At 43.4% G+C, this 22111-nt stretch overlaps 1 protein-coding gene across 1 annotated transcript in view; it reads left to right on the top strand.

Annotated features, from left to right (window-relative positions):
- LOC124795413 (chromosome-associated kinesin KIF4A) overlaps nucleotides 1-22111 on the top strand; it is a 274052-nt gene that overhangs the window by 54766 nt on the left and 197175 nt on the right. The window lies entirely within an intron of this gene.

The raw sequence follows: 22111 nt of genomic DNA, 5'->3' as shown, positions 1-22111 counted from the left end.
CTAATCTTCTCTGTTCATGGACTAGAAACGGCACACGTAACTTGATGCCAGAGACTAAAAATCCTAAATGTATATTAGACAACAGTTGTCCAAAATGGTGAACCCCAGCATTAATGCAGGCATAGCGTGTCATGTCTGAACTAGGGCTGTTGATATTTTTAAAAATATTGGGAATCCAATACATTGATATTTAAAAATATAGTTATTTTTATGTACTGTCCTATAAAAATATTGGCTCCAAATTGTAAATATACTGTTAGTTTTAGAGCTGTTTGTTTAAATATTAAGTGTGGGGGAATATTGCCGATATATATATCAATATTTGTTGGAAAAAATATTGGTATTTTACCAACAGCCCGTCTGAACCCTCGGTCTAAAGTGAGATGGGTTTCATCATATTGGAGCTACATCTATTGACGATTAACCATTTCTCTCTGATAAATGCTGTGTTCAGTGATGCTTAATTATTGATTATAACTGCCCACATGTTGACTGATAATGGCTTGATGGCTCTTCACAACTGTAGTGTGGGGATTCTCATCATCCCAAACACGACTATTCCGACTTATTAGTATTCTGTCTCTGACAAAACAAGCTTCGTCTGTGAGAAATATGTATGCAGAAAAGTGAGGATCAACTGTAAGGTGTTGAGAGAACCACTGGTTGGACAAGAGATGTGGTCTGAAGACAGAGTCAAAACATACACTTTCTGTTCATGGTAGGAGTGTAACTGCATTTCCTGTAATACTTGCCAGACAGTGGTCTGTGAAATGTTCATTTCATGTGCCACTGATTGCTTATTGCAGGCACCTCATCCACTTGAGCAAGCACAGCATCTTCTAAATCAGGAGTCTGTGTAGTTCGTCATTCTCCTTAATGTTGTACTGTGCTACCAATTGCTGTTTCACTTAATTGGAACAGTCTTGGAAAAATGGTGAGTCGAATGTCTCTTCTATGCAGATATTTGGTGCTGAAAAGCCTTTCGGCTTCTCTTGTGCTTTAGTTTGCATGCCCGTACACAAATATCATGTCTGCAGGTTTTGTCACCGTGTAAAACTCCTGTTGGTTTGGGCTGATTGACATTCTACAAATTGAAAACGAAAACTGCTGTCTACAACAGTGCAGACGTGGTTACACAAAGGTAGTTCATGTCAGTACAAAGTGTGCTGTCTGCACTGGATTTGTTGAGTTATTATCCCAACTTCTACATCTAAAAGCCCAATGGGATTGCCTACACAACACACTTGGTAATAGTACTGGTACATGTATTCCACTGTCAGAGGTATCAGAATGATTTTCACCCAAAATATGAACATTTCCGGACCAGAGGTCCCTTACATTTTACCTTCCTCTATCATCCCTGAAAGTTTGATACATCATTGCAGAATCTCATCGTATATGGAGTAAGTTCATCCATAGTAACTATAGATTGTGGAGACTGATAGAAAATGTCTTTGTCGTAAATTTGAATGGTACATTTCTTTGTTAAGAGGAAAGTGAGTGGAATAGGCTAGCTCTATAAAATTGGCACCGTCATTAGAACTATTTTCTATTTGTACTGTCAACAGATTTGTTTGTCACCCTTTTCCCACTTTCATTAATGGTCAGTGTTACATGAAATCTAAATCCAAAGATAGAAAAAAACTTAATCGATGTCTCATCACAATGCTTTCGAGAATATCATATACTGTGTGAATAGAATTTTAACTGTATCTGAAACCTGCAAGTTAACGGTTAAAATTTAAAGCTAGTGGCAATGTGAATCAGAATGTGTTTTCCAGGTCTTTATGGAAATGTTCTTTAGATTGTAGTGATGGTGAGAGGTAAGTAAATTGTTATTACTGCATTTGCTGTTCCGAATGATTTACATGTGCAATTTAGACATGTTTATTGCTATGTGAAAAAAATTGGTGAAGGTAATCGGTCTGAAGATTTAATTGTACATGAAAGTGTGCATAGAGGGCAGATGCTGTTGTAAGTGGTGCACTTCTGTTTATTGACACAAGGACCTAGGCAATGAATATAATGAAGGAAAAAATTTATTTAAAAAAAAATTTTTTTTTAAGTGGCCATGTAGTTTGTGAGAGAAGGCAATATGGAATGCCTGAACAGCACATTGTTGTGTATACAATTTAAAAAAAAAATGTATTTTAGGAGAGAGAATATATATGGGAGAAACAATTTGTCTGATGGTGTACATCCCCTGCTTATTATAGTTGAAATGGACTACAAGAAAGAAAACAACACAATAACTGTGAAGTACTTATTCTTGTTGCATGAACATTAAAGTTTGCTCTTAGAATGTTGTACATGTGATATTTTATGATGAATAGCAGTTTCCTGATCCTAGTCTGAGGTGCAGTGGTATCAATAAATCCTATCCTTTATTAGCAAGTTACTGGTAAAAGAATGGTTGGTTTTTTAAATTTGCCATATTTAAGGGGAGATTCATGGAACTTTGATTTTTGGATTGAAGCATTTTAATTACTCTTGTCTTGTGAGATGGTCTCTAAAAAAATTAACTTTGCTAACATTTAAGGGTATTGTTTGTAGGTGCTGCAGTTGTGGAACTTCAGTTGTGTGTCAGCTGGAGGAAACTCATTTGCTTTAGTATGGGGATATATCTGATTCTGTTACAGAAAAAATCTTTTTACTATATAAATGTAGAGATCATGTTTCATCATTGTATTTAAACTAGTGGAACTGTAAATGCTTCGCAATTGCTAATTATTTATGGGACACTCTGTCCATATCCTCCTGTCCATTTCTCTAAGCCCAGTGCTCCCTACCCCCCATCTCTGTCCATGTCTTCTCTTTCTTAGACTTTGTCTCGTTTATTGTTACTGCAAACAGAACTTTGATTCAGAATTTAAGTTACTTAAAATAAATGAGTAAATTGGTTGGGATAATTGGTATGAGTTATGACACATACCTCTTCAGCTGCTGGATGTGTGAATAACAGCTTCAGTGACAATATTTCCCATAGTTTTAATCTGAGCATGGGTAGGATTACAAAGTTTTGGATGATTGATTACATTGAAGTACTCTAATCAAAAGCTGATACGCCATAAATACAACTTCCCTGTTTGTTGCAATATTGGCAATGAGGAAGAAAACAAAGCTTCACATTATTGTACATACAGAAACTGACACACAGTCTTCATAAAGTCTTCAAACTTCAAAAAGCTGTGTGTTACCTTTATAAATCATCGTTTAACGTTGCTGCCAAAAGTCTCAGAAAATACTGGACTGATTTACTTCAAAATTTTTACGCAGTAGACTAATAAACAATCAGAGGGACATAAACTACATTTTTTAACAATGTCCTGGTTTTTTGTTAAAACTTACTGCAAAAAAGAAAATGCTGATCTGTGAAAATGTGCAGTTTTTTTTTCTTCTTACAAGTTTTAATTCTGGTAGCAGTGCATACAAATCATTTGAGAAACTGTTAAACCATCTTCACAGTGAAGATGGTTCATGATCGAAATCAGTAGTGAATGAATGTATTGTAAGACAGCACAGTGTGTGTTACGCATATCTCCAAGTATATCGATGTTGTTGACAATTGCCTGAAAAATTTTTGTTCTCCTAAGATAAGTTGTAGCATTAGTGTTGTTACAAACCTTTCTCCAGAAGTTGAACTGGCTTCCTAGTAGGTAAGCTTTCTACGATCCTTCCTTCCTTCCCTCCCTCCCAGACTCTGGTTTGTTTCTTTTTGAACACACCTTGTACAATAATGAACACTGTACAAGCTACCTCCTTTTATTGGCACTAACTATAGGGTTTGTTTATACAGTTTGGGCACCCCTCCCCCCTTCCACACTTGTGAGCTTATTTCTGAAATTAGCGAAGGTATTTTAAATCTATCTTTGAAATGAAATTTTTGTCACCAACTGCATTTTGCTTTATTGAAATAAAATATCAGTGGTCTGCAATGAAAGGCATTTACAATCTAGCTGCTTTCTACTGGGACTGTTCTTATTTTTGAAAAGTACCTGGAATCCGATATATAGATGCTTAAAAAAGTTATCGTTATCGATCCTTGATATGTCGAAAAAAAGTATCGATATATTGATGGACTGGCCTATAACAATAGTGGCTGCACAACCAGTTTTAGAGCTGTGTATTTAAGTATTGATTTATTATTAGATATTCTGTGTATCTACAAGCTAGCAGCCTGGTTATCCCACTTAGAGCAAGAATTGAAAGGAAACAAAGGCACATTCATGCTTGGTGATAACCACTTTGCTAACAATGGTAACTACATGTAAGTGACATAGTAAAAGGTATCTGATGAGTACATTTTTCAGTTTCATCACATACAGATTTGTCCAGAACACTTCATGTCGACTTCGCTGTTTTTTCATTTCTGCAAATGCCAGCAACCTAGCAGTACTAGTGTCAAATTTTCGTGGTGAATTTAAACGTTGCAGTTTCTATTGGTAGCACCAAGTGCCAATTATGTCAGCATTTCCCGTCTTGCGTCTCCACCCACAGCAAAGAACAGTCTTGTAATTTAGATATTTCTTCATAATTTTCAACAACTTTTTTGAAAAATGCCGATGTGAAGAAATAGCCTACTAGTTGCATTAAAAAAGTTTCATTAATGCAACTGCTGTGTTATTTCTTCTCGGTGGAAATCCACGGAGAGCACTAGCGCCCCCCCCCCCCCACCCCCCAGTGCAATCGGACTACTTCTTTGTGCCACCTATATTTGCTTCACACAGTCAAAGAGAGAGACTGGACACGATAAGAGCTCAAAAAAAAGTAAGACTCTTTCACACAGTGAAAATAAAATTATGTTCGACTATAAATTAAAAAGAACAGTTTCAAATATTTGTTGAAAATTATGAAAAAATATAACATAATAACATAAAATAAAAATATCAGCACTCAGTATTGTCATTTTGATATTGATATATTGGGGAAAAAATATCACTGATATTTATTCATATTTGTTGGAAAAAATATTGATATATCAATATTTTATCAATAGCCCTACTGTCTACATCTACAAACTGTTTGTTACCAAAGACAATGTTACTTATGACACGTCATGTGAGATTTTTGCTCAAAGGAGGAAAGGCTGTGTGCTTGCACGTTATTTTAAGTATTCCTCATTTGGCACTGTTGTCTTGTGTACTATAGTTGCAAAGATGGATTTAAAAAACGTTATTATGTATATAATTGCCATAAAGCAGCTACATACAATATATCTACATGTCATGTTCTACATCCTGGAGGACCTCCTCACTACGGATCAATTGGAATGAAAGTAAATGTAATCTAATCTAATCTAATCTAACGACACAAATGAATTTTTTTCTGCAACTTCATTTCAAACTTTTAGCTTAGATTTTATAGCTACCAAAAATTTGAAATGGAATGGCTAGAAGTCTGTATATTTGGCATATCAGACATGAGATAGCCAGAAACAGGAGATATCTGGTCTGGAGAATACCATGTCATTCACACTGAAACTGATAGACAGATCTGCAGTGGGAGGAGTTAGACAGATCTGCAGTGGGAGGAGTTAGACAGATCTGCAGTGGGAGGAGTTAGACAGATCTGCAGTGGGAGGAGTTAGACAGATCTGCAGTGGGAGGAGTTAGACAGATCTGCAGTGGGAGGAGTTAGACAGATCTGCAGTGGGAGGAGTTAGACAGATCTGCAGTGGGAGGAGTTAGACAGATCTGCAGTGGGAGGAGTTAGACAGATCTGCAGTGGGAGGAGTTAGACAGATCTGCAGTGGGAGGAGTTAGACAGATCTGCAGTGGGAGGAGTTAGACAGATCTGCAGTGGGAGGAGTTAGACAGATCTGCAGTGGGAGGAGTTAGACAGATCTGCAGTGGGAGGAGTTAGACAGATCTGCAGTGGGAGGAGTTAGACAGATCTGCAGTGGGAGGAGTTAGACAGATCTGCAGTGGGAGGAGTTAGACAGATCTGCAGTGGGAGGAGTTAGACAGATCTGCAGTGGGAGGAGTTAGACAGATCTGCAGTGGGAGGAGTTAGACAGATCTGCAGTGGGAGGAGTTAGACAGATCTGCAGTGGGAGGAGTTAGACAGATCTGCAGTGGGAGGAGTTAGACAGATCTGCAGTGGGAGGAGTTAGACAGATCTGCAGTGGGAGGAGTTAGACAGATCTGCAGTGGGAGGAGTTAGACAGATCTGCAGTGGGAGGAGTTAGACAGATCTGCAGTGGGAGGAGTTAGACAGATCTGCAGTGGGAGGAGTTAGACAGATCTGCAGTGGGAGGAGTTAGACAGATCTGCAGTGGGAGGAGTTAGACAGATCTGCAGTGGGAGGAGTTAGACAGATCTGCAGTGGGAGGAGTTAGACAGATCTGCAGTGGGAGGAGTTAGACAGATCTGCAGTGGGAGGAGTTAGACAGATCTGCAGTGGGAGGAGTTAGACAGATCTGCAGTGGGAGGAGTTAGACAGATCTGCAGTGGGAGGAGTTAGACAGATCTGCAGTGGGAGGAGTTAGACAGATCTGCAGTGGGAGGAGTTAGACAGATCTGCAGTGGGAGGAGTTAGACAGATCTGCAGTGGGAGGAGTTAGACAGATCTGCAGTGGGAGGAGTTAGACAGATCTGCAGTGGGAGGAGTTAGACAGATCTGCAGTGGGAGGAGTTAGACAGATCTGCAGTGGGAGGAGTTAGACAGATCTGCAGTGGGAGGAGTTAGACAGATCTGCAGTGGGAGGAGTTAGACAGATCTGCAGTGGGAGGAGTTAGACAGATCTGCAGTGGGAGGAGTTAGACAGATCTGCAGTGGGAGGAGTTAGACAGATCTGCAGTGGGAGGAGTTAGACAGATCTGCAGTGGGAGGAGTTAGACAGATCTGCAGTGGGAGGAGTTAGACAGATCTGCAGTGGGAGGAGTTAGACAGATCTGCAGTGGGAGGAGTTAGACAGATCTGCAGTGGGAGGAGTTAGACAGATCTGCAGTGGGAGGAGTTAGACAGATCTGCAGTGGGAGGAGTTAGACAGATCTGCAGTGGGAGGAGTTAGACAGATCTGCAGTGGGAGGAGTTAGACAGATCTGCAGTGGGAGGAGTTAGACAGATCTGCAGTGGGAGGAGTTAGACAGATCTGCAGTGGGAGGAGTTAGACAGATCTGCAGTGGGAGGAGTTAGACAGATCTGCAGTGGGAGGAGTTAGACAGATCTGCAGTGGGAGGAGTTAGACAGATCTGCAGTGGGAGGAGTTAGACAGATCTGCAGTGGGAGGAGTTAGACAGATCTGCAGTGGGAGGAGTTAGACAGATCTGCAGTGGGAGGAGTTAGACAGATCTGCAGTGGGAGGAGTTAGACAGATCTGCAGTGGGAGGAGTTAGACAGATCTGCAGTGGGAGGAGTTAGACAGATCTGCAGTGGGAGGAGTTAGACAGATCTGCAGTGGGAGGAGTTAGACAGATCTGCAGTGGGAGGAGTTAGACAGATCTGCAGTGGGAGGAGTTAGACAGATCTGCAGTGGGAGGAGTTAGACAGATCTGCAGTGGGAGGAGTTAGACAGATCTGCAGTGGGAGGAGTTAGACAGATCTGCAGTGGGAGGAGTTAGACAGATCTGCAGTGGGAGGAGTTAGACAGATCTGCAGTGGGAGGAGTTAGACAGATCTGCAGTGGGAGGAGTTAGACAGATCTGCAGTGGGAGGAGTTAGACAGATCTGCAGTGGGAGGAGTTAGACAGATCTGCAGTGGGAGGAGTTAGACAGATCTGCAGTGGGAGGAGTTAGACAGATCTGCAGTGGGAGGAGTTAGACAGATCTGCAGTGGGAGGAGTTAGACAGATCTGCAGTGGGAGGAGTTAGACAGATCTGCAGTGGGAGGAGTTAGACAGATCTGCAGTGGGAGGAGTTAGACAGATCTGCAGTGGGAGGAGTTAGACAGATCTGCAGTGGGAGGAGTTAGACAGATCTGCAGTGGGAGGAGTTAGACAGATCTGCAGTGGGAGGAGTTAGACAGATCTGCAGTGGGAGGAGTTAGACAGATCTGCAGTGGGAGGAGTTAGACAGATCTGCAGTGGGAGGAGTTAGACAGATCTGCAGTGGGAGGAGTTAGACAGATCTGCAGTGGGAGGAGTTAGACAGATCTGCAGTGGGAGGAGTTAGACAGATCTGCAGTGGGAGGAGTTAGACAGATCTGCAGTGGGAGGAGTTAGACAGATCTGCAGTGGGAGGAGTTAGACAGATCTGCAGTGGGAGGAGTTAGACAGATCTGCAGTGGGAGGAGTTAGACAGATCTGCAGTGGGAGGAGTTAGACAGATCTGCAGTGGGAGGAGTTAGACAGATCTGCAGTGGGAGGAGTTAGACAGATCTGCAGTGGGAGGAGTTAGACAGATCTGCAGTGGGAGGAGTTAGACAGATCTGCAGTGGGAGGAGTTAGACAGATCTGCAGTGGGAGGAGTTAGACAGATCTGCAGTGGGAGGAGTTAGACAGATCTGCAGTGGGAGGAGTTGGAGTACTGTACAATACTGCTCTAAGATAATACTAGTCAAACTTGAAACCAAACTGAAGAATGTTGCGACGGTAAAAGTTTACATTCCAACATACAAAGAGGAGGGTGCAGTAGTTGATAGAATATAAGAGGACATAAGTAATCTGATCATTAAAAGCTGTGGTGGATGGTCGCCAAGATTGTAGGTTAAGGGCGTGTGTCGGGAGGTGAGAGACATTCATTTAAACTGTGCTTAATAATCAAGAACATTGTTAGAGAGATGAAAGCCTGAGTGTCACAGAGGACTGGAATGGAGGTTTGGGTGAAGATGGGATTGTGGGAAATATGGACTTGGAAGAAGAAATGGAAGAGAAGCCCAACTGAGTTCTACACTAGGCACCAATTAGTTGTTGCAAATACTGTTTTCTAACACCACAAGTGAAGATACACCTGGAAGGCCCCAGGAGACTTTGGAAGACAACAGGTTGATTACATTGTATTGGAATCATGTTTTAGAAACCAACTAAAAGACTGTCCAGGATCTAAACATCTGCAGACGCAATTACCACAACTTGGCCCTGGTGAAAAGTTTGTTTAAATTCAGATGTTTAAGGAAAAACAGTGAAACAGAAATGGGAAATAGAAAAACTGAATATTTGGGGACTGTCAGGGCATTATGCACAAGAAATAGATGACCTAGCTAAAAATTTCCAATGTAGCAGAGTAAAAGAAAATTGGGAACAAATTAAATGTGATATATATAAAGCAGCAGAAAAGATAGTTGGGAAAACTAAAGAAAACTAAACCCAAAAATAAGAGGAAATGGATTACAGCAGATATTCACATTATCGAAAACAGAAGACCGTACAAAAATGCAATTTATGAACAAGGAAAAGCTGAATACAGAAGATTAAGGAATTTACTCAGTAGAGAAGCTAGGAAAGGAAAAGAAAGTATGTGAAATGGAAGAACTGATATAGTGGTAAAAACAGCGAATAAAATTTAACAAATGTGGAACAGCAAACTCAGGTACAGCAGAAGACGGGGGGAAAATGCTGTTTGGTGAAGACGGAAATAATTCATTGAGGAGTTGTGTGACAGAACCTTTACTGGAGGAAGGAAAAAAAGAGAAAGTAAATGAAGATGACAAAGGATACGATTTCTGCAAGAATGATTTGAGAAGGCTCTCTAGATCTACAACAGAACAACAAAGCAATGAGTATTGATGAGATTCCTGCAGAACTAATCAAGAATGTTGGTGACAACATGAAAATGATGCTGCTGAAACTGATTAGGTCGATCTATAACACAGGAGAGATGCCAACTTACTTCCAGAAATGCGTCATGGTTCCTATACCAAAGAAGACAGCAGCTTCAAAATGTGAACCGTACCAAACCTTAAGCCTAATATCGCATGCATCAAAAATTCTCACAAAAATAGTTCTGGGGAGAACTGAAGAGAAGGTGAAGAATGTACTGAGTGGAGATCAGTTTGGATTCAGGAGAGGATTAGGAACAAGATTCTAGTACTGGGGCTTCTTGTCACAAAGCAAATACAGAAAGATAAATTAACTTATTTGGCCTTTGGAGACCTGGAAAAGACATTCAATAATGTTATCTGACAAGAAATGTTGTGAGTTTTGAAGAAAGCAGGTCTAAAATACAAAGAAATATGGGTGATACACATCTTCTATATAAGTATGAAGTGGCTGTGATTAGAAATTTTCATCATAAACCAGAAGCAAACATTAGAAAAGACATGACACGGATGTGCTGTTTCTCATCTTACATTCAGTGCGTATATCCAGCAAGCTGTAGACGATGTTTGTGAAACTACTGAGGCGGGGATCAAAGTTAATGGGCAAAAGATAGGTGGTACTGCTGTAATCACGGATATGAAAGAGGATATAGAGAAGGTCCACAGTACAATGGAAAGGTTTTTCTTCAGTCAGCATGGTATGAGGAGAAACAAGTGAAAGACTAAAGTGATTATATGCAGGGCCGAAGAAGAGTATGAACCTTTACGTATAAGAACTGGAAGAGAGGAGCTAGAAACAGTAGAGGAATTTACCTACCTGGCAAGCAGGATTACAAAGGATGTTAGAAGCTGGAAAGAAATTATGAGCAGAATAGAACAGGCCAAAACTGAATTTAATTTGAGGAAGAGCTAACTCACCAGCAAGAATATTGGTATGGAAATAAGGAAGTGGGTTATGAAAGTATTTGCTTGGAATGTGGCCCTATATGTGTATGAAGCTTGGTCAACAGGAAAATGAGACGATGATAAGCCTTAGGAGGAGATTTGGTGCTGCAGGATGATGATGATCAGCTGGAAGGACAGTTGATAATGGAGATGCTGACAAGGGAACCTCCCCATCGCACCCCCCTCAGATTTAGTTATAAGTTGGCACAGTGGATAGGCCTTGAAAAACTGAACACTGATCAATTGAGAAAACAGGAAGAAGTTGTGTGGAACTGTGAAAAAATAAGCAAAATATGCAAACTGAGTAGTTCATGGGAAGATAGACAACACCAAGGACACAGGGGCCGCAGGAGCGCCATGGTGTCGTGGTAACGTGAGCAGCTGCGGAACCAAAGGTCCTTGGTTCAAATCTTCCATCGAGTGGAAACTTTAATTTTTTATTTTCAGTTTATGTGACAAACTCTTATGTTTTCATCACTTTTTTGGGAGTGATTATCACATCCACAAGAAAACCTAAATCGGGCAAGGTAGAAGAATCTTTTTACCCATTCGCCAAGTGTACAAGTTAGGTGGGTCGACAACATATTCCTGTCATGTGACGCACATGCCGTCACCAGTGTTCTATAGAATATATCAGATGTGTTTTCCTGTGGAGGAATCGGTTGACCAATGACCTTGCGATCAAATGTTTTCGGTTCCGATTGGAGAGGCACGTCCTTTCGTCTACTAATCGCATGCTTTTGCGATGCGGTCGCAAAATACAGACACTAAACTTATTACAGTGAACAGAGACGTCAATGAACGAACGGACAGATAATAACTATGCAAAAATAAAGTAAGTAAAATTTTCACTCGTGGGAAGACTTGAACCAAGGACCACTCCTTCTGCAGCTGCGCACGCTTCCACGGGACCACGGCACTGCTGAGCTCATATCGTCCTTGATGTTGCCTATGTAGCCCATGGACTACTCAGTTTGTATATTTTGCTTATTTTTTCACAGTTCCACACAACTTCTTCCTGTTTTCTCAATTGAACTGTGTTCAGTTTATCAAGGCCTATCCACCGTGCCAAGTTATAACTAAATCTGAGGGAGGTGCGATGGGGAGGTTCCCTTGTGAGAAGACTTCAGGAAACCATATCACAATAGACACACATCCAAACATGAGAGCACAAATCCGTGGGACACACTTTTAAGACTGTAGCAGGAGGAGCTGTTGGATGCTGGGGCAACCAATGATGTCATACATGCAGCAGATTGAGTAATTTGGGATGCATTATGTAGGTGGAAGTGAAGAAGGCAGGAAGAAGAGGGAGGATGACTTACTGTTAGAAACCAACCTCAGGCTTGAAAGTGAGGGGGGGGGGGGGAGAATTTTATAGCACTATGGTCTGCATGTGGAATACCATCTAGATACGTTTCAACCTTCTTTTTGATGCCCCTGTTTTTACACACTCGCGCAAGCGCGCGCGCGCTCGCTCGCGCGCTCGCGCGCTCGCGCGCGTGTGCGTGTGCGTGTGCGTGTGTGTGTGTGTGTGTGTGTGTGTGTAATATTCACATATCAACTTTCACAAACAAGGTATTTCACAGTACAATTGTAAAAGTTGTTTGGTGTGGTCATTGGTCCAGCCCCTTCATTATACTTGAAGCAAATAAAAGTTGCTGCCACCTGAAAACCACTCATTCATCAGTGGTGAATTTTGAGTAAACATCTACATTTTTCTTATTGTATTATTAAAATTCACTTCTTTTGGCAAAACGAAGTGGTTTGCTCAATGTCACCTCCCCGAAGTCCTGATGCAGTTGTAATAGTAACAGAATCATGAAACAGTGGTTTATTAAATGAGGAACTGAGGACAATTCAGGTTGAAAACTTTTGAAAAATCACATGCTTGGTATAAAAATAAGTGTGCACGTTCTTCACTTACCTTCTTGCAAACAACACTAATTCTTATTTCACTAGCTATTGAAGACATTAAAAGAATTGAATCTTTTCATTGCAGAAGTCTAGTTACTTTTACATTATGTTAGATAAGAAAGTCCCACGTGTTTATCATATAGCAAAATACTCTCACTTTTCAGTGCTATCATTTGTCAGTACCTCTTTGATATCTTGAACCATTTGAGACTTGAGGGATAATTCAAATATTTCATTCTCTTGTGTGTGTGTGTGTGTGTGTGTGTGTGTGTGTGTGTGTGTGTGTGTGTGTTCTCTCCTTGTTTTCTCTCATCCCCTGCCACCCTCCCTGCTCTGCCACCCTCCCTGCTCTGCCACCCTCCCTGCTCTGCCACCCTCCCTGCTCTGCCACCCTCCCTGCTCTGCCACCCTCCCTGCTCTGCCACCCTCCCTGCTCTGCCACCCTCCCTGCTCTGCCACCCTCCCTGCTCTGCCACCCTCCCTGCTCTGCCACCCTCCCTGCTCTGCCACCCTCCCTGCTCTGCCACCCTCCCTGCTCTGCCACCCTCCCTGCTCTGCCACCCTCCCTGCTCTGCCACCCTCCCTGCTCTGCCACCCTCCCTGCTCTGCCACCCTCCCTGCTCTGCCACCCTCCCTGCTCTGCCACCCTCCCTGCTCTGCCACCCTCCCTGCTCTGCCACCCTCCCTGCTCTGCCACCCTCCCTGCTCTGCCACCCTCCCTGCTCTGCCACCCTCCCTGCTCTGCCACCCTCCCTGCTCTGCCACCCTCCCTGCTCTGCCACCCTCCCTGCTCTGCCACCCTCCCTGCTCTGCCACCCTCCCTGCTCTGCCACCCTCCCTGCTCTGTTCTGTCTCAACTGGCTATTTTAAATATTAAGTATTAAGATATAATGTAGCATCCCTCCAAAAGCTATAACAATGCACTAAGTAGTAGTTACACCTTCACCAGTGTCAAGGAGTTTACGTAGATAACTTTCTTCTTTACGTGTGTGTGATTTTATGTGTCTTAACCACTCAAATGTGGAAAGCAGAAGTTGTGTGAGTAAATATACCAGAACGGATTTTTTAATATATGTATATAAAATTTCATGCTGAAAACAATAGATGAATCAGTGTACCCAGTGTCTAAGCTTCAGTTTGGACCAGATGGTGGCCGGTCGCGTTTGGCGGTGTCAGAGATGTGAAAATCTGAGCTAGACACTATTCTGTTTACTTTATGTAGGATTATAAGTGTCTCGTTTGACTAAGTGCTAATACAGTGTTACATTTCTGTGGAAATGAAAGGAAAATTTATACTGTCTGGTCACATTAATGTGATCACCTGGCAGAAAACTAAATAACCACCTTTTCCACTGAAGACTGCTGCAAGACATGATGGAAGAATGTCAATGAGATTCTAGAAGGAACTGACAGGGATATAGACCTAAGCCAACAACAAGGCTGAGGCTATCTGTGCCAGGTTTCTTGGCTGAGGATCTATAGTAGTAACAGCCCAATCAAAGTTGTCCTGCTGCAGATCCTTGATTGGGTATAAATCTGGAAATTGTGGTGGGTGGGGGAGTACCACTAACTCATCCTGTGCTCTTTAAACCACGCATGTACACTGTGAGCTGTGTGACATGCTGCACTCCCCTGCTGAAGAAAAACAAACTGCTAGTAGGGGTGGGCATGGTACCCAAGGATAGATGCTGACTTGTTGATCCATTGTGCTTTCCATAATGACTGTGTCACCCTGAGAATGACATAAAAACATCCCCAGACCATAACCCTTCCTTCTCTGGCCCGAACCCATCTGATGATTGTTTATTGTGTTCGTCAGACTTTGTTGCCAATGAACAGCAGTCAGTGTGGATCTATGAACCAGGTGCCTGCTGCAGAGGCCAATATGGTGCAACATTCGCCAAATGGTCATTGAGGAGAAACTGCTGGTAGCCCCCCTTGGTTCACTTGGGTGATAAGTTGCTCAGCAGTTGCACGTCTATTCAACCGCATAGATCTCTGCAGCTGTCATTCACCCCAGTCATCTGTGGCCCTTGATGCACCAGTTGCCTCAGTGCTGGTTTTGGATAGCACCATTTTGTGATGCATGGTATACATTAACAGTGGCAACATCTAAATGTTTACAAGCTTGACCATTTCGGAAATGCTTCCATACTTGGGCCGAAAGCCAGTGATCATGCCGTTTTGGATGTCAGAAAAATAGTTCATTTGCCATTCTGTTGTGACCTCTGCACTATTTTCTGCATTCCCCAACACACCTTATATTCCCCCCACTGCTAGTGCTGTCACTGGTTATTGCACGTTGACGTCAAACAAAGGCATTGGTCACATTTATGCGACTGGACTGTGTATGTTGATCCACAGTGTTAGTGCGTGGGAGGCAACTGAGCTTAATGCTCCCATCTGGTTAGTAGATAACAAGTTACTTCTACCATATGACCTCATTCCACAGGATACAGTGGAAACGCTTGGGGTTTGACCTAGTACATTTACACATGACCTGGAACTCTTGTCATTACCTCAGTATCTACATTGATAATCCACAAGCAACTATATGTTGCGTGGCAGAAGGTACCTTGTACCACTACTAGTCATTTCCTTTCCTGTTCCACCTGCAAATAGAGCAAGGGGAAAATAAGTCTGTATGCCTCCGTATGAGCCCTAATTTCTTGTATCTTATCTTCATGGTCTTTATGTACAATGTATATTGGCAGCAGTAGAATTGCTTGGCAGTCAACTTCAGATGCCAGTCAACTTCAGATGCCAGTTCTCTACATTTTCTCAATAGTGTTTCCTGAAAAGAATGTTGCCTTCCCTCCAGGGATTCCCATTTGAGTTCCCAAAGCATCTCCATAACACTTATGTGTTGTTCAGACCTGTTGTTGTTGTTGTTGTTGTTGTTGTGGTCTTCAGTCCAGAGACTGGTTTGATACAGCTCTCCATGCTACTCTATCCTGTGCAAGCTTCATCATCTCCCAGTACCTACTGCAACCTACATCCTTCTGAATCTGCTTAGTGTATTGATCTCTTGGTCTCCCTCTACGATTTTTACCCTCCACGCTGCCCTCCAATGCTAAATTTGTGATCCCTTGATGCCTCAAAACATGTCCTACCAACCGATCCCGTCTTCTAGTCAAGTTGTGCCACAAACTTCTCTTCTCCCCAATCCTATTCAATACCTCCTCATTAGTTACGTGATCTACCCACCTTATCTTCAGCATTCTTCTGTAGCACCACATTTCGAAAGCTTCTATTCTCTTCTTGTCCAAACTGGTTATCGTCCATGTTTCACTTCCATACATGGCTACACTCCATACAAGTACTTTCAGAAACGACTTCCTGACACTTAAATCTATACTCGATGTTAACAAATTTCTCTTCTTCAGAAACGATTTCCTTGCCATTGCCAGTCTACATTTTATATCCTCTCTACTTCGACCATCATCAGTTATTCTACTCCCTAAATAGCAAAACTCCTTTACTACTTTAAGTGTCTCATTTCCTAATCTAATCCCCTCAGCATCACCCGACTTAATTTGACTACATTCCATTATCCTCGTTTTGCTTTTGTTGATGTTCATCTTATATCCTCCTTTCAAGACACTGTCCATTCCGTTCAACTGCTCTTCCAAGTCCTTTGCTGTCTCTGACAGAATTACAGTGTCATCAGCGAACTTCAAAGTTTTTACTTCTTCTCCATGAATTTTAATACCTACCCCGAATTTTTCTTTTGTTTCCTTTACTGCTTGTTCAGACCTACCGGGAACAAATTTAGCTGCTCACTTCTGAATGCTCCCCACCTCTGAATTGCTTCGATGGGTTCATTCAGTTCGACCTTGTACAGATCCCAAACACTTGAGTAGTACTCAAGAATAGGTTGTACAAGTGTCCCATATGTGATCTCATTTACTTTTCCTTAAAATTCTCTCAATAAACTGAAGTCGACCATTTGCTTTCTTACCGCAGTTATCACATGCTCGTTCCACTTCATATCGCTTTGCAACGTTATGCCCAGATATTTAAATAGGTTGACTGTATCAAGCAGGACAGTAGTAATACTGTACCAAAACATTACAGGTTTGTTCTTCCTACTCATTCACATTAACTTACATGGCTCCACATTTAGAGCTAGCTGCCATTTATCACACCAGTTGGAAGTTTTGTCTAAGTTGTCTTGTATCTTCCTACAGTCACTCAACTTCAACACCTTACCATACGCCACATCATCATCAGCAAACAACTGCAGATTGCTGCCCACCCCATCCGCCAATCCATTTATGTATATAGAGAACAGCAGGTCCTATTAAACTTCCCTGGGGCACTCTTGACAATACCCTTGTCTCTGATGAACACTTGCCCTAAAGGACAACACACTGGGTTCTATTACTTAAGAAGTCTGAGAGCCACTTACATATATCTCTTGCTAGTCAAATAATGATAATGAAAATATCCTCCATTGGGATTCAGGCTGGCTGCTTCTATGTTGAGTGTCATCATACATAACATGCATTGGCATTGTTAAGTGTCAGCAATGGTGAATTTTCACTGTTAATTTCCTGCACTATTAAAACTGAAAAACATTTCCAGTGACTTGAATTCTGTAGTGTAATTTCCCAGTAAAATAGTAGAATATTGAGTGTTCTATTGCACAGTTTCAAATACTTCATGACTCTTTCTTGAAAAAGTGAATGGCAAGCAGAGGGTCCAAGCTATCGTAGTACCTACTTCCTTTCTTGTGCTGCAATCTCGTATCTCAGTCTGTCCCATGGTCGCAATTTTTTTATATTGGCATGCGATGTTTGTGTAGGTCCTGCTTTCTTTCATTCATGTATTTATCCATTTCCTTTCATCTTTATTTGGTTCTGCTTGGGTTCAATGTCAGTCTTCTAAATTTCCCGGTAGTGTGGACCCCTTAGGGATGGTCAGCTTAAATAGTGCCAACTGGCAACATTTTTAAAGATTGTCTGTATGCAGTAACTATGTAGACTTAAATAACTATGTAAATTTCAATAAGTGCTTAATAACCAATGTGGTAGCCGTCATGTGATAGGCTCGTTATTGTACCATATCAGCTGAGCATCCTAACAATGTGGATCATATTTCTGATACCTGAGATGCTAGCTCTCCATGCATGCCAAGCAGTAGTTACCTGTCTTCTTGGGGCGCTTTGACTCCCAATAATGACCATTGTGCCTTGTCTCATTAAGTAAGTCTAGAGATTTCATTGCAGTCAGTACAGTCCTATTGCTTCCATAACACTGGATACCTCCTGGGAAGAGGGAGAAGCCAGACGACTGGGAGTGAAACAATTTATTCAGTACCTTGTCCAGTAACAACAACAGGTGGAGATAGTTTTACAATGGCAAAATTGTCATTTGTTGTGGGACAGGTAGAATATACGAGAGTTGGAACATAAATAGTGTCAACTATTTATTCACAACCGATACAAAAGAGTTACATGTTGGCACCTGTTACTGTCCTTCAAAGTTGTCACCAGTGTTGTGTAGAACCCATTGCCAGTGATGTGGAAGGCGTAGTATACCGTTCGCAGAACCAGTGTTGTTGATGGTGCGAATGAAGCGGTCTACTGCCTGTCGAACCTCTGGAACAGTTCTGAAGCAATGCCACAAAGTGGTTCCTTCATCTTCAGAATCAAATCAAAGTCACAAGGACTTAAGTCTGGGGAGTATGGTGTATGGTACAGTACTTCCCACTCCCATCGACCGAACAGAGCAGACACATCTTGTGCTGTATGTGCCCACACATTGTCATGCAAAATGATGGGTGGGTTGCGGAGAAAGTGTTGCTGCTTCTTTTGCAAAGTTGTTCGCAGGTGATGCTCCAAAAACAAACAGTAATTCTGTGCATTGACGGTCTGCTGTTCCTTCATGGTGCCCGCCACTGTTTGGCGAGTTCGTGCTTGGCTACAACGGGGCCCCAGCCTTTGCAGCACTTTTTCCCTTCCATGTTGTGTGTCTACCCTCTTGCTATTCTTTTTCCCCTCCCTTAGGAAACATTTCTAGGGTATTATTGGGAATGTTCTACATTCTGTTGCTGACCTGTGAACAGTCTCACCTTTCTTTTTGGCTCCTTTTTCCCTTCTTTGTTTCCCTTCTCTTCTCGTTCCTCCTCATTTTTCTTCTTCCTCCCTATGCGCTCCTGAAGGCTGGCTCATGTGTAAACGGTGACTGGGTAATGCGTAATTCCCAGCCCTGGGTTGACGGGCAGGGTTTGCACATACCCCCTGGTACAGGCCAGGCCCAGTGAGGGGTGACTGTCTGAGCTATAACCTTCCCAGATAGCCCATTGGTCCCTACGTCAGGTGTTTGGGAGATGTGACCTGAGGTGTGAACAATCACCTGAGGTGGGTGCGCCCTGTTGTGAAGAGGGCTCCCAGTTGGAAGGAGCGCGCCATCGAAGATGCTGACAATCATGGGGATTTCCTCTTGATGAGACACACATTCTCTCCATCGATGCTGATGAAATGTAAATGTAATGAGGCTACTGATTGGAAGACCCTTCCTGCTGCACCGCGGTTCTTTGTGGTATCGTGTACTGGAGACAGTCAGTTCTTTGCTACCGTCAATCCGTTTATTATTCAGAAAGGTGTTGATGCCATTGCTGGCCATGTGAAATGCTGCTCCTGTGTACGGAATGGCACTTCGCTTTTGGAGATGGCTTCTGATGCTGAAGCACAACTACTTGCTGTCTCGCTTCTCTACGGCTACCCTGTTTGTGGTGAGGCACATAATACTTTGAATTCTTCCCATAGTGTAATTTACACCAGGCTGCTTGACGGTCTAACCGAGGCTGGAATACAATCTTACCTGTCTGATCAGGGTGTCATTGCCGTCCATCGTGATATGAAAAAGGTATATTCCTCCTTGGTGCCCACCCCGCACTCTTTTCCTCACCTTTGGTAGGGTGGTGCTGCCATCGAAGATTAAAGCATGCTACAAAATCATCACATTTCGAATCTGATGTGCTGTTACCCGCGTCATCGGTTCAATCAGACTAGAACATCTTGTCGACACCCGGCCAAATGCGTAACCTCTGGCAGGGATGCTCACGAGGGTGAATGTCCACCTCCTTCTCCCCACTGTATCAACTGCAGTGGTGGCCCCACTGCCTCCTCCCAGGATTGTCCCATGTATATAGATGAGTGGGCTGTTCAAGAGATTCGGGTAAAGGAGAAAGTGCCTTACCCATTAGCTTGCAAGTTACTAGCTAGTCGCAAACCCTGTGTTCTCCCGTCTGGCACTTAGGGTTCAGTTCTTGTTACCCCTCACTCCATGAAGGACATGGCTACATAGACGTGCCACCTCAAATTTGGCTCTGAGATTGTGAAGTCGCCGAGTGTCAAGGTAGCATCACCGTCTCCCCGTCCTGCTGTGCAACAAACTTTCGAACTCTCAGCTAAAGGGGCAAAGCTACCCACTACACAACTTGCAGGCAGGGAAGGCCAGAAGGTGCACTCACGAGAAGACTTCCTCTGTCCCTCCAGCCAAACAACACCCAAGTCTTCATCTAACCAGAAGGGCTCGAAGAAGTCCGCTAAAGACAAATGGTCTTCCCCTTCACCATCTCAAACGTCCTGCTCAGTGGTGTCGCCACATGGTCGCTTATCCCAGCCAGCCTCTGTCTCGCCGGTGGCCTCCACCAACCGTTTTTCAGCATTGGACTCCACCGACCGACCGCACAAGCATGCCGATGCTTCTGTGGACCCCATGCAACAGGATCCTCCTGCTTCTGTGCCCTGTAGTAGTGACTCTGCACCGGTTGTCCCTCGACGGACACAGAGTTGACACCCCTACATCTCTTTCTCCTCATGACTGTCCTACAGTGGAACCTCCGTGGCCTTCAGTCCCACAAAGAGGATTTGTAACTGCTTCTAGCATTGCAGAATCCCCTTGTACTTTGCCTTCAGGAAACTAAATTGCGCCCTCAAGACTGCTTTGAGCTTCCACATTACTTACTGATTCGTTTTGACCTTCCCCCCTGAAGTCGGCATCCCATCTCATGGGATGTCATGCTGCTTCTACGGGATGACCTTCATAGTCAGCCCATCTCCCTGGCTACCCGTCTTCAAGCTGTTGCTGTTCACCTTTTCCTTCCCCACCTGACTTTCTCCCTCTGTACCATTTATGTACCTCTGTCCTTCGATGTCACCAGGGCAGGCTTCCTTCAGATTATTGGGTAGCTACCTCCACTGTTTTTGCTTCTCGGTGACTTTAATGTGCATCATCCCCTTTGGGGTTCTCCCAGTACCTGCCAGAGAGGTGCCCTCTTGGCTGACATTCTTAACCAACTCAACCTCTTCTGCCTTAACACTGGTGCACCCACTTCTGACTCTTCGCACACCTATTCCCATTTGGACCTATCCTTTTGCACTGCCCAGATTGCCCCTTGTGTTGAATGGTCCATTCTTTCTGACACCTACTCGAGCGACCATTTCCCGTGTGCCCTCCATCTGCTGACTCCTACCCCAGACTGGCAGCCTTACTCCTCCCTGGCAACCTTCGCAGAACAAGATTTCCTCAGTTGTGATGACCAGTTGGACTATCTCACCATTGTTATCCTTACTGCTGCAGAACGTTCCATTCCTCGCACTTCCTCTTTACCATGTCGTGTCCCAGTCCCTTGGTGGACCGAGACATGTTGCGACGCAATTCGCGCACGGAGACCTGCTTTTCGTGTTTCGAACCACCACCCTATGCTGGAAAACTGCGTTCATTATAAACAGATGCGTGCAAAGTGTCGTTGAGTTCTTCGGGATAGCAAAAGAACTAGTTGGATTTCATTCATGAGTTCTTTTAATAGTTCCACACCTTCCTCTGTCGTGTGGGCCAACCTCCAACGGGTCTCTGGAACCAAGATACATTCTGGTCTGACAGTAGGTGCTGATGGCATTGTGGATCCTGTTGCTATCTCCAACGCCTCGGGCTACCATTCTGCTGACGTTTTGAGCTCTTCTCTCTCTCACCTTGCCTTTATCCATCGGAAACTAGTGGAGGAGGCTGGGGCGATACCCTTCTCTTATTAGAATCGTGAGTGTCCCAGGGCCGGGCGCTATCCACATTCAGATGTTGCAACACCTCTCTTTTGCGGGCAAGCACTTTCTGCTTAACACATACAATTGCACCTGGGCTGAGGGCACATTTCCTGGAGGCTGGCATGAAGCTACAGTCATACCCATACCTAAGCACTGGACTTGCATTTGCGAAGACGGTTCAATCCTGTGTCCGGCCATCTTGATTTAGGTTTTCCACGAGTTCCCTAAATTGCTCCATGCAAATGCCAGGATGGTTCCATGGAAAGGGCACGGCCGACTTCCCCATCTTTCCCTAATCCGATAAGACCGATGACCTCGCTGTCTGGTCTCCTCCCCCAGACAACCCAACCCATACCTAAGCCCGATAAGGACAAAAACCTTCCTTCTAGCTACTGCTCCATCCCTCTTTCCAGCTGTGTTTGCAAGGTGATGGAACGTATGATTCATGCCCGGCTGGTGTGGTGGCTCGTATCTCGCCATTTACTTACGAATGCACAGTG

Source organism: Schistocerca piceifrons, chromosome 4 (assembly GCF_021461385.2).
Source record: "Schistocerca piceifrons isolate TAMUIC-IGC-003096 chromosome 4, iqSchPice1.1, whole genome shotgun sequence".
Classification (NCBI taxonomy): Eukaryota; Metazoa; Arthropoda; class Insecta; order Orthoptera; family Acrididae; genus Schistocerca; species Schistocerca piceifrons.
The sequence above is the reverse complement of the archived record's forward strand: the minus strand, read 5'-3'. Positions and strand labels throughout refer to the sequence as shown.